This window comes from Pipistrellus hanaki (assembly GCF_964339955.1).
Source record: "Pipistrellus hanaki genome assembly, chromosome: 5".
In the NCBI taxonomy this organism is placed as follows: Eukaryota; Metazoa; Chordata; class Mammalia; order Chiroptera; family Vespertilionidae; genus Pipistrellus; species Pipistrellus hanaki.
Window position 1 is genome coordinate 80,972,994 of NC_140507.1, and position 8,979 is coordinate 80,981,972.

Genomic DNA, 8,979 nt, shown 5'->3' on the forward strand with positions numbered 1-8,979 from the left:
CAGTTAGGAGCAACCAGGTCTTGCAGAGGAGGGCAGTTGGGAGCGACCAGGCCTGCAGGGGAGGGCACTTGGGGAGGACTAGGCCAGCAGGGGAGGACAGTTTGGGGTGAGCAGGCTGGCAGGGAAGGGCAGTTGGGGCAACCAGGCCTGCAGGGGAGGGCAGTTGGGACCAGGTCTGCAGGGGAGGACAGTGGGGGCAACCAGGCTAGCAGGGGAGGACAGTTAGGGTTGACCAGGCCGGCAGGGGAGGGCAGTTAGGGGTTGATCAGGCTGGCAGGGGAGTGGTTAGGGGGTGATCAGGCTGGCAGGCAGAAGTGATTAGTGCCAATCAGGTAGGTAGGCAGGTGAGCCGTTGGGAGCCAGCACTACTTGATTGTGAGAGGGATGTCCCTCGAGGGATCCCAGATTGGAGAGGGTGCAGGCTGGGCTGAGGGACACCCCCACTCCCGCCCCACCTATGCACGAATTCCGTGCACCGGGCGGGGTTCGGCCAGCCTGGCCAGGGGGAGGGGACATGGGCAGTTGGCCAGCCTGCCTGCTGGTCTAACTCCTGGTCAAGGGGACAATTTGCATATTAGCCTTTTATTATATAGGACAGTGGTCGGCAAACCGCGGCTCGTGAGCCACATGCAGCTCTTTGGCCCCTTGAGTGTTCTAACGCCACTTCTTCAAAATAGACTCGCCCAGGCAGAAAACCGACTTCTATACATGGGCCACAAAGTTTCAATCGCACTATACATGTGTGCCCACAGGTGGTATTTTGTGGAAGAGCCACACTCAAGGGGCCAAAGAGCTGCATGTGGCCCATTAGCCGCGGTTTGCTGACCACTGATATAGGATATACACTGAGGGGCCAGATTTATGCATTCAGAGATCATCATAATCTGACCACTCAGTGTATAGCAATTAGGGATCCGTCACAGGGCGAACGGCAGGTGTTGAGTATCTACTTGGATTCTATTTTTATTTTAATAAGCTGCAGGGCAGGAGGCATTTAGGCTTTGGCCCTGGATACTTGGGGGGCTTTCCCTCCTTCCACATTTCTGACGTTGCTGTGTTTCATCACCCTCACTCGGCATCCCAACTTGACAACTTCAGGTGGCGAGACGGGAAGGGTCACATGGCATTGAGTCGGGATCATCTCCTGACCTAAGGGCTTGCCCAGGACGCGTTTCATTGACTAAGGCAAGTCACGTGACTGCCTAATTCTGGAGCTGAGGGACACTAAGCTCCTCCCTTGTCCCTGGAAGGAAGAGAATCAGAAATCGTGGTGAAAATCATTTAGTAACCACTACCAAGTCCCCCCTGCCCCCTCAAAGAGAGTTTTGCCCTGGCAAACTTTCTGTAAAAAAAAAAAAAAAAAAAAAGCCAGGTAGATTTTTTGGCATCATGGGCCATACAGTCTGTCCACACCACCCAACTCTGCTGTTGTAACTGAACAGATGGAAACGGCTGCATTCCAATAAAACTTTATTTACACCAGGCTGAGGCTGAGAGGTGCAGGGCATAACTGACCCTTTCCCATCTACATGCTAGAACAGCTTGCACCCTTCTGTCTCCTGTCTCCCAGTCTCCTGACAGCTGTCTGGCTCAGCCTCTGAGGAGGAGCCACTAAAAATATCCCTGCAGCACGGAAGCACCTGAGGGTGCTGGGCCTGCGCGGGAGCAGATGTGTGAACCGGCAGCCCCTCCCTGACACCCTACCCCTGAGCCGCCTGAGCCGAAACCACCTCCTGGGATTTCTCGTGTTGCTTCAACATCCAGACCCGCCTCCAGGCCTGTGCACTTCCCGTGTCCTCTGCTTGGAATGCCACCGTGCGCCAGTCCTCTTCAGCAGATGCTGCCCTCACAGGCCAAACAGTACTGAGAGGGGGAGCCGGGCACGAGATCACAACCCACAGGGCTGGGTGGAGGGGTGGCATGCTATGCCCAGAGGGGGCCCCATGCCACCCCCGGATACGGATGCAAAGGATCAAGCCACATTAGGGGAAACGGGCACGCCTGGGAGGGACCCACAGAGGCAGAGGAACTGAGAGGAGACGTAAGGCTGAAGGCCCAGAGCCGGGGCCATTGCTGTGGGCTGCAGCTGCCTGCATGCCTCACTGAGCAGGTGCAAGTTCCCCTTCTTGGGCTGAGGGCGGGCCACGCTGGGGAGCAGTGAGAAGACCAGGTTTGGGGCTCACAGATTTGGAGGCACTGAGGAGGCGAGGGCGTGGGGCTGGGGTCCCAGGTCCCTGGTGGGGTGGGATTGAAGCACTTTTCTGGGAAGATGTGGGCTCTTGGGAGGCTGTGAGGGAGAAGGGAGGAGAGGATTCTCCAGGGAAAAGCAGCACAATAACCTCTCATCTTCCGAACCCCACCTGCTAGGGCCCTTCTTCCAGGAAGCCCTCCCTGCACACTCATCCCACCTCCACCTCCACCCCCAGCCCAGGCACTCCTCTGGCTCCACCTCACCTACTCCTTCTTAAACGCCACCCTGTCCACCCTCTGTGTTTCCTTCTAGTCCGTAGCCTGGATTGCTGCTGGGACAGGCGCCTGCCTACACACAGTATGTAGCTTTACCTGCCTGGCACGTAGGTGCTCAGGAAGTGCTGGTTATTTCCAGCCTGGCAGCACGGCTGGGTGACCTTGTGTACGTTACTTAACCTCTCTGGGCACCCCGCCCCCATCTCAGAAATAAAAACATGGGCCTGTGAGCCTCCGGCGGAGGTGGTCTTGGGCTGTGGGTATTGACTGGACCTGTTCTGCATCCTGTCGTCCTCATCACCACAGAATCTCCTGGGATCCAGGATCAGCTTTGCTTCTAGTGCACCTGGACCGAGTCAAGCTTCTGACGTGTCTTCACGCTGTGACTTCAGAGGGTATCCTCTTGCCCACGAGCCAAGGTCTCGTAAAACAAGAGTTCTCTCCTCCTCTTCCCTACCTTGCCTCTGGCCCAGGCTTGAGGGACGCAAGTGTGGGGAGTAGAATGTGGTTCAGACTCCACCTGACTGGTGTGGGTGGTGCCAGGGCCCCCACGGAGCGCCCCAGCATGGATGGAGGGGAGAGGGCTGAGCCAGACACAACACCCCAGTCGGTCCTGGAGTGGGAGGGGCCGTCACTCCCAGATAGGATTTGAGAGCTAAGGTACCAGCCAGATGTGAAGCTGGAGGAAGGCAGAGGGAACAGCAGGAGCAACGGTCCTGGGGTGGGGCTGCTTTTGTTCAGACTGCAGAGATGGGGCAGAGCTGGACTGCATGGGCAGGCAGGGCTATGGGGCGGGGCTAGATTGACTGAGGGCCCTGGGCAGTCAGGGGAGGTTTGGGGGGCTGGAGAAGCAGGTAAAGAGTTTCTATTAAAAAACAAGTCCTAGCTGGTTTGGCTCAGTGGATAGAGCGTCAGTCTGCAAGGTCCCAGGTTCATTTCTGGTCAAGGGCGCACCCCTGGGTTGCAGGCTTGATTCCAGGGGGAGGGGTGTGTGTGTGTGTGTGTGTGCAGAAGGCAACCAATCAATGATTCTCTCATCATTGATGTTTCTATCTCTCCCTCTCCCTTCCTCTCTGAAATCAATAAAAATATATTTGAAACAACAACCACAAGACCCCGTGTGTTGGGGTTAACCTCCTAAAGTCACACTCTGCCCCTGGAAGGGAACGATGAAGCAAATGGAGGGTGGATGGGGGAGGCAGGTTTTTCACTGGAGACATCTATATGAACTCATGTTTATATAGATACCGGCAGTTACATATGGAAATATTTACAGATACGTGTACATACACGGGTCAGTATACACACCTATATGTCCTTGCTCTGTCAGCTGAGAGGGCCTAGAAGCAGTGAAATCTCAGGAGCAGTGAGACCCGTACTGCCCAGGCTGGGCTCTAACAGCAATCTCCAGGGAGACACCAAGGCTGCTCCCGGAGAAAAGGCTGACTCTCGGCCTGGGGCGGGAAACAGATGAGCTTAGCGCATCCTGTAGTGACAGGGTGAGGAAGGGCAGAGAGAAAAATACCAAGGATACGTGCGACGGGGACGTGAGCGCCAGCCAACAAGCTCCCGTGGCCAAAGCTGGGACGGTCTGAGCCAGAAAATCAGTAAAGTTGCATTGGGTTATAACCCAGAGTGTAAGGTAAATACCCGCGAGTCCATGGATACACTGCACGAATAATTGAGGAGATACTAAAGGGGGAGGCGAGACGTTTCCCAAGCAGAGGAACCCCAAACGATGTATGCGGATGCCCTGCCCTCCAGGGGCAGCAGGCCTCCCCACCCTTCGGTGTGGGCTGCAATAATTGCTTCCTCCCAGAGCATGCAGGCCTACCAGGCAGGAGAGAGAAGCTTTGCAGAGGACACCTCCCAGGCCCCGCCTCCACGAGGTGGTTAAGGTCAGCATCACAGTGAAGTCACGTTGATGGCATGTGCCCTGGTCTCCATGTGATGAGACAAGCACTTCCTCTCTTCACACCCACTCTCCTCCCCACACCCATCACCCCAGTCCAGCCATGAAAAACCACAAATCCCAATGGTGGCACTCATATAGTAATACATATATATAAATATCAAATACACATGTACACCTTAAATTTGCACACTATTATATGTCAAGTATATATCAACATATATTTTAATATGTTTTTATTGATTTTAGAGAGGGAGGAAAGGAGAGGGGGGGGAGAGAAACATCAGTGTAAGAGCAACATCCATCAATTACCTCTTGTATGCTCCCTGACCAGAGATCAAACCCACAGCCTGGACATGTGCCCTAACTGGGAATTGAACCAGCAACTGGTACATGGGATGATGCTCAACCAACTGAGCCACACCACCCAGGGCCAATCCTATATAATAAAATCCTGATGTGCAAATCGACCAAACAGCAGAATGACCAGCCAATATGATGCACACTGACCTCCAGGGGACAAACCCTCAATGCAGGAGCTGCCCCCTGGTGGTCAGTGCACTCCCACAGGGGGAGTATCGCTCAGCCAGAAGCCGGGCTCACAGCTGTGAGTGCAGTGGTGGTGGTGGGAGCCTCACCCACCTCAGCAGCAGCGCTAAGGAGCAGCAAGCAGGTGAGTGTAAGGAGCGAGGGGTCCCTGACTGTGAGAGGGGGATCGGGCCTAAGCCAGCAGTCAGACATCCCCCAAGGGGTCCCAGGCTGTGAGAGGGTGCAGGCCAGGCTGAGGGACCCTTCCCCCCAGTGCCCAAATTTCATGCACCAGGCCTCTAAATATATATTTTTTATATATTTTTTCTTCCTCCCCCCCATTAATTTTTAGAGAGTGGGAAGGAAGAAGGCAGATGGGGAGAGAGAGAGAGAGAGAGAGAGAGAGAGAGAGAGAGAGAGAGAGAGAGAGGGAGAGAAACATCAATGTGAGAGACATTAATTTGGTTGCCTCCCGCACACGCCCTCTTATGTTTCCTGGGATTAAACTTGCAGTCCAGGTACTAAACATGAAACCCAGACACATGCCCTTGGCCAGGAATCAAGCCTGTGACCCTTCAATTTTTGGACCTATGCGCTAACCACGGAGAACACCAGCCAGGACCCACTATATATGTTTTTAAATCAAAACTCCTGGCCAGTTCTCAAAACTGTAAAGATCATCAAAGCCAAGAAAGTCTGAGACACTGTCTCAGCCCAGAGGAGCCTCAGGAGACGTGGCAACTAAACGTCACGTAGGATCCTGGGGCGCGAAAGGACATCAGTGAGAACAGGGGATCGGGATGAGCCATGGGCTTCGGTTAACGTCTCAGCATTGGCTCAGTGACCGTGGCAAATGTACTATATTAATGTCAGATGCTAATGGTAGGGGGACCAGGAGTGGGATACACAGGAACTTTCAATACCATCTTCACAATAATACCGTAAATTGAAAACTGCTCAAAAACTAAACATGTAATTTTTTTTTTTTTTTTAAGATAGTTGCTATGGGGAACAGAGGTTGTCTGAGGCAGGGGTGGAGGCAACAAGAGGCCCAAGTAGAAACGGTCGCCCTAACCGGTTTGGCTCAGTGGATAGAGATGGTCTATGGACTGAAAAGTCCCAGGTTCGATTCCGGTCAAGGGCATGTACCTTGGTTGGGGGCACATCCCCAGTAGGGAGTGTGCAGGAGGCAGCTGATGGATGTTTCTCTCTCATCGATGTTTTTAACTCTCTCTCCTTCTCCCTTCCTCTCTGTAAAAAATCAATAAAATATATTTTAAAAAAAGAAAAGAAAGAAAGAAAGAAAGAAGAAAGAAAGAAAGAAAGAAAGAAAGAAAGAAAGAAAGAAAGAAAGAAAGAAAGAAAGAAAGAAAGAAAGAAAGAAAGAAAGAAAGAAACAGAGGCATCCAGCATCCAGCCTGGAAAATACTGAGCCTGGACCGGGACCACTTCGGGGTACAGGAAAAGGGGCAAATCCAGTGTTTCAGAGACACAGGCCGGCGGGACCAATATGGATGACGAAGGGAGAAGACTCTCAGGAACTCCCAGGTCCCTGGGGCTGGTGGAGGACCAGGCTGGATTGGTACCAGGTTGTGGTGAGGCGGCGGGGCGTGGCGGATGCCCATCCATGAGCGTCCTACCCAGACCAGCAGGGTATTGGTGTGGAGGGCTGAGTGGGTACAGGGAGGCTCTCAGTCTCATTTTCGGAGGGCAGGAGCCTTTCAGATCTGTGACATGATGACAGCATTCTTGGGGATAGTTTTCCCCACCCCTGGGGCCCATCCAGGGCCATCCCTCCTCATGAGGATCAATAATGCCCCCCTCACAGGCTGGTGGGGGGCGTTACATGAGCCCTGCTCAGTGCCTGGCACACAGTGGGCGCTCAAGCAAATGGGTCGTCCCTTCCCCCTCCCACCGGGTCTCGGATGCAGCGACGACGACGCCTGTGGCTTTAAATTATGCAGATGACCTGCAGGTGGAGGGAGGTGGGTGGGAGTAAGAGGAGCCGGACTCACCCAATCAGCGCGCGGGCTGGCGGGGCTGGGTGCCCACATGGCCCAATGAGAGCCCGCCCTGCCTCGGGGCGCTGCCGCGGCCTCGGGGTGCTCTCCTGGCCACGCCCCGGGGGCGGAGCCACCCGCGGCCCGGCTGCTGCGGCGCGGAGGGCGGGGCGGGGCGGCTCGGGTGTCAGAGACGGAGCCGCAGGTGGCGGCGGGCGCGAGGCTCGACCCGAGCTCCGAGGGTAGGTGAGTGGATTCCCACCGATGCCCCGGCCCGTGCGGCCCCGGAGCGCACGCATCGCGCCCCGCAGTGCTGGCGGCCACGAGGGAGCGGGGTGGGGGCAAAGGTGCAGCGGGACGTGGAGGGATGGCGAACAGGGATGGGAGGGTGGGGGCTGCAGCGGGGGGGCGCCCCTGCCTCCCCCAGGGGGTAATCAGGGGCCCGCGGAGGGAGGCATAGACCCCTGTCCTAATGCCCCGTCTCCTGGCTGAGAACCGGGGCGCACAGGGGAGCAGCTATGATGCGAGACCCCTCCTCAATCCCTTTATTCTAAGCCTGCGTCTGGGTCTAGGTCCTGGGGCTGCAAAGATGGGGGCGCCGCCCCCCGCCCCCCCTCCAGCCTGGGACCCAGGGTAGATGAAGTGGAAGCCACCCCCAATTTCCCTCTCCCCAGCTCGGACCTGCAGACCCTCTGGGGACCGAGATAAGGAACCTCCTTCCCTTTTTCTCCTCTGGGAATCCCCGATCCAGTCCCAGTAGAGGAACTGGGGGTCCTCTGGGCCCCTCCTGTGCTGGAGCAGCCCCCTATCACAAGGGCGGGGTGGGGACCTTTCATTGGCATCCTCTCCATGGACCCCAAGGTCGGAATTCTGGGGCGGGGTTCGTGTGGGGGCCCTGGCCTGGGCGGCCAGGCCAGGCCGGGAAGGGCCGGGAGTAGACGTGGGAGTGGTCCCTGCCTCGGTGGGGGCTGGGCAGCGAGCATCTGTTCCTGGTGTTAAAATAAATCGGGGTAAATTGGGATCTTGCTGGAGGCTGGCTGTGAGTGGGGTGTGGAGGAGGGGGGGGTGGCCCCTCCATCTGCCTCGGATCTCAGGAGTCGTCTGCCCGAGTCGCACGCCGTGGGGACCAGGAGGCGGCTGTGGATGGACCTGTCTCTGGTGACCTTGGCCAAGTGGCAGCCCTTCCCTGAGCCCCAGTTTTCTCCTTTGGGGAGGGACTGGGGGCTTCGGAGCCTGTATTCTGCAAATTCTGAAGCACCCGCCCCCCATCTCTGGCCAGATCTTGATCCCACCCTTTCCCTTAAGCTGTGGTTTGGGAGTGAGAGAGCAATGGGTTTGAAGACACACATAGCCCCGCCCCTGGCATGCCTTGCTGGCCTCTGAGCCTCAGTTTACCGCACTGCAAAATGGGTTGATGGCCACACTGTGGCATTGCTGGAAGGGCCTCTCTGCCACACAGTCCATCATATCACCAGGCCGCGATCGCCGGCACCGGGGCTCCACCACCCAGGTTTCACCGGCAGGACCGCCCAGGGCACACCCTGACCCACATACCGTCACCCACACCAGGGGCAAGGCAGTGCCCGGGCAGGATCCTGGGCGGGAGGCGGTGCCGGGCCTGCCCGTCCCCTTTCCCTGGAAGCTCTGTCTCGGGAGCGGACGTAGGGGTGAGCACTGGGCCGGGAGTCTGATGGCCCCAGGTTCACATCCGGTTCTTCCGTACGTGGCGTTGGCCCCCTGCACCTCGGTGTGTGTTTCTGTGAAATGGGCCGAATCCCTCTCGGGAGATCAAAGGAGCCTGTGGGAGGATGGGAGTGCTGTAAATATAGACACCGTCATTATAATGCTAATTGCAATATCGCTGCTCGGAAATGGGGTCACGGGGGACCGGGCGTGGGGAGAAGAGAAGGGTGTCGGCTGCTGTGTCTCCAGCCTGGACTCCCGTAGAGCTGGGTGCTCAGTAGTGTTTGCCCCAAAAGGTGATTGATGGGGGGGAGGGCATCCCTGGGGAGGACTGAAAAAGTCCTGTGTGTGCTCAGGTGCTCAATGGCCCAATCGCTGTGTAACGTGGGG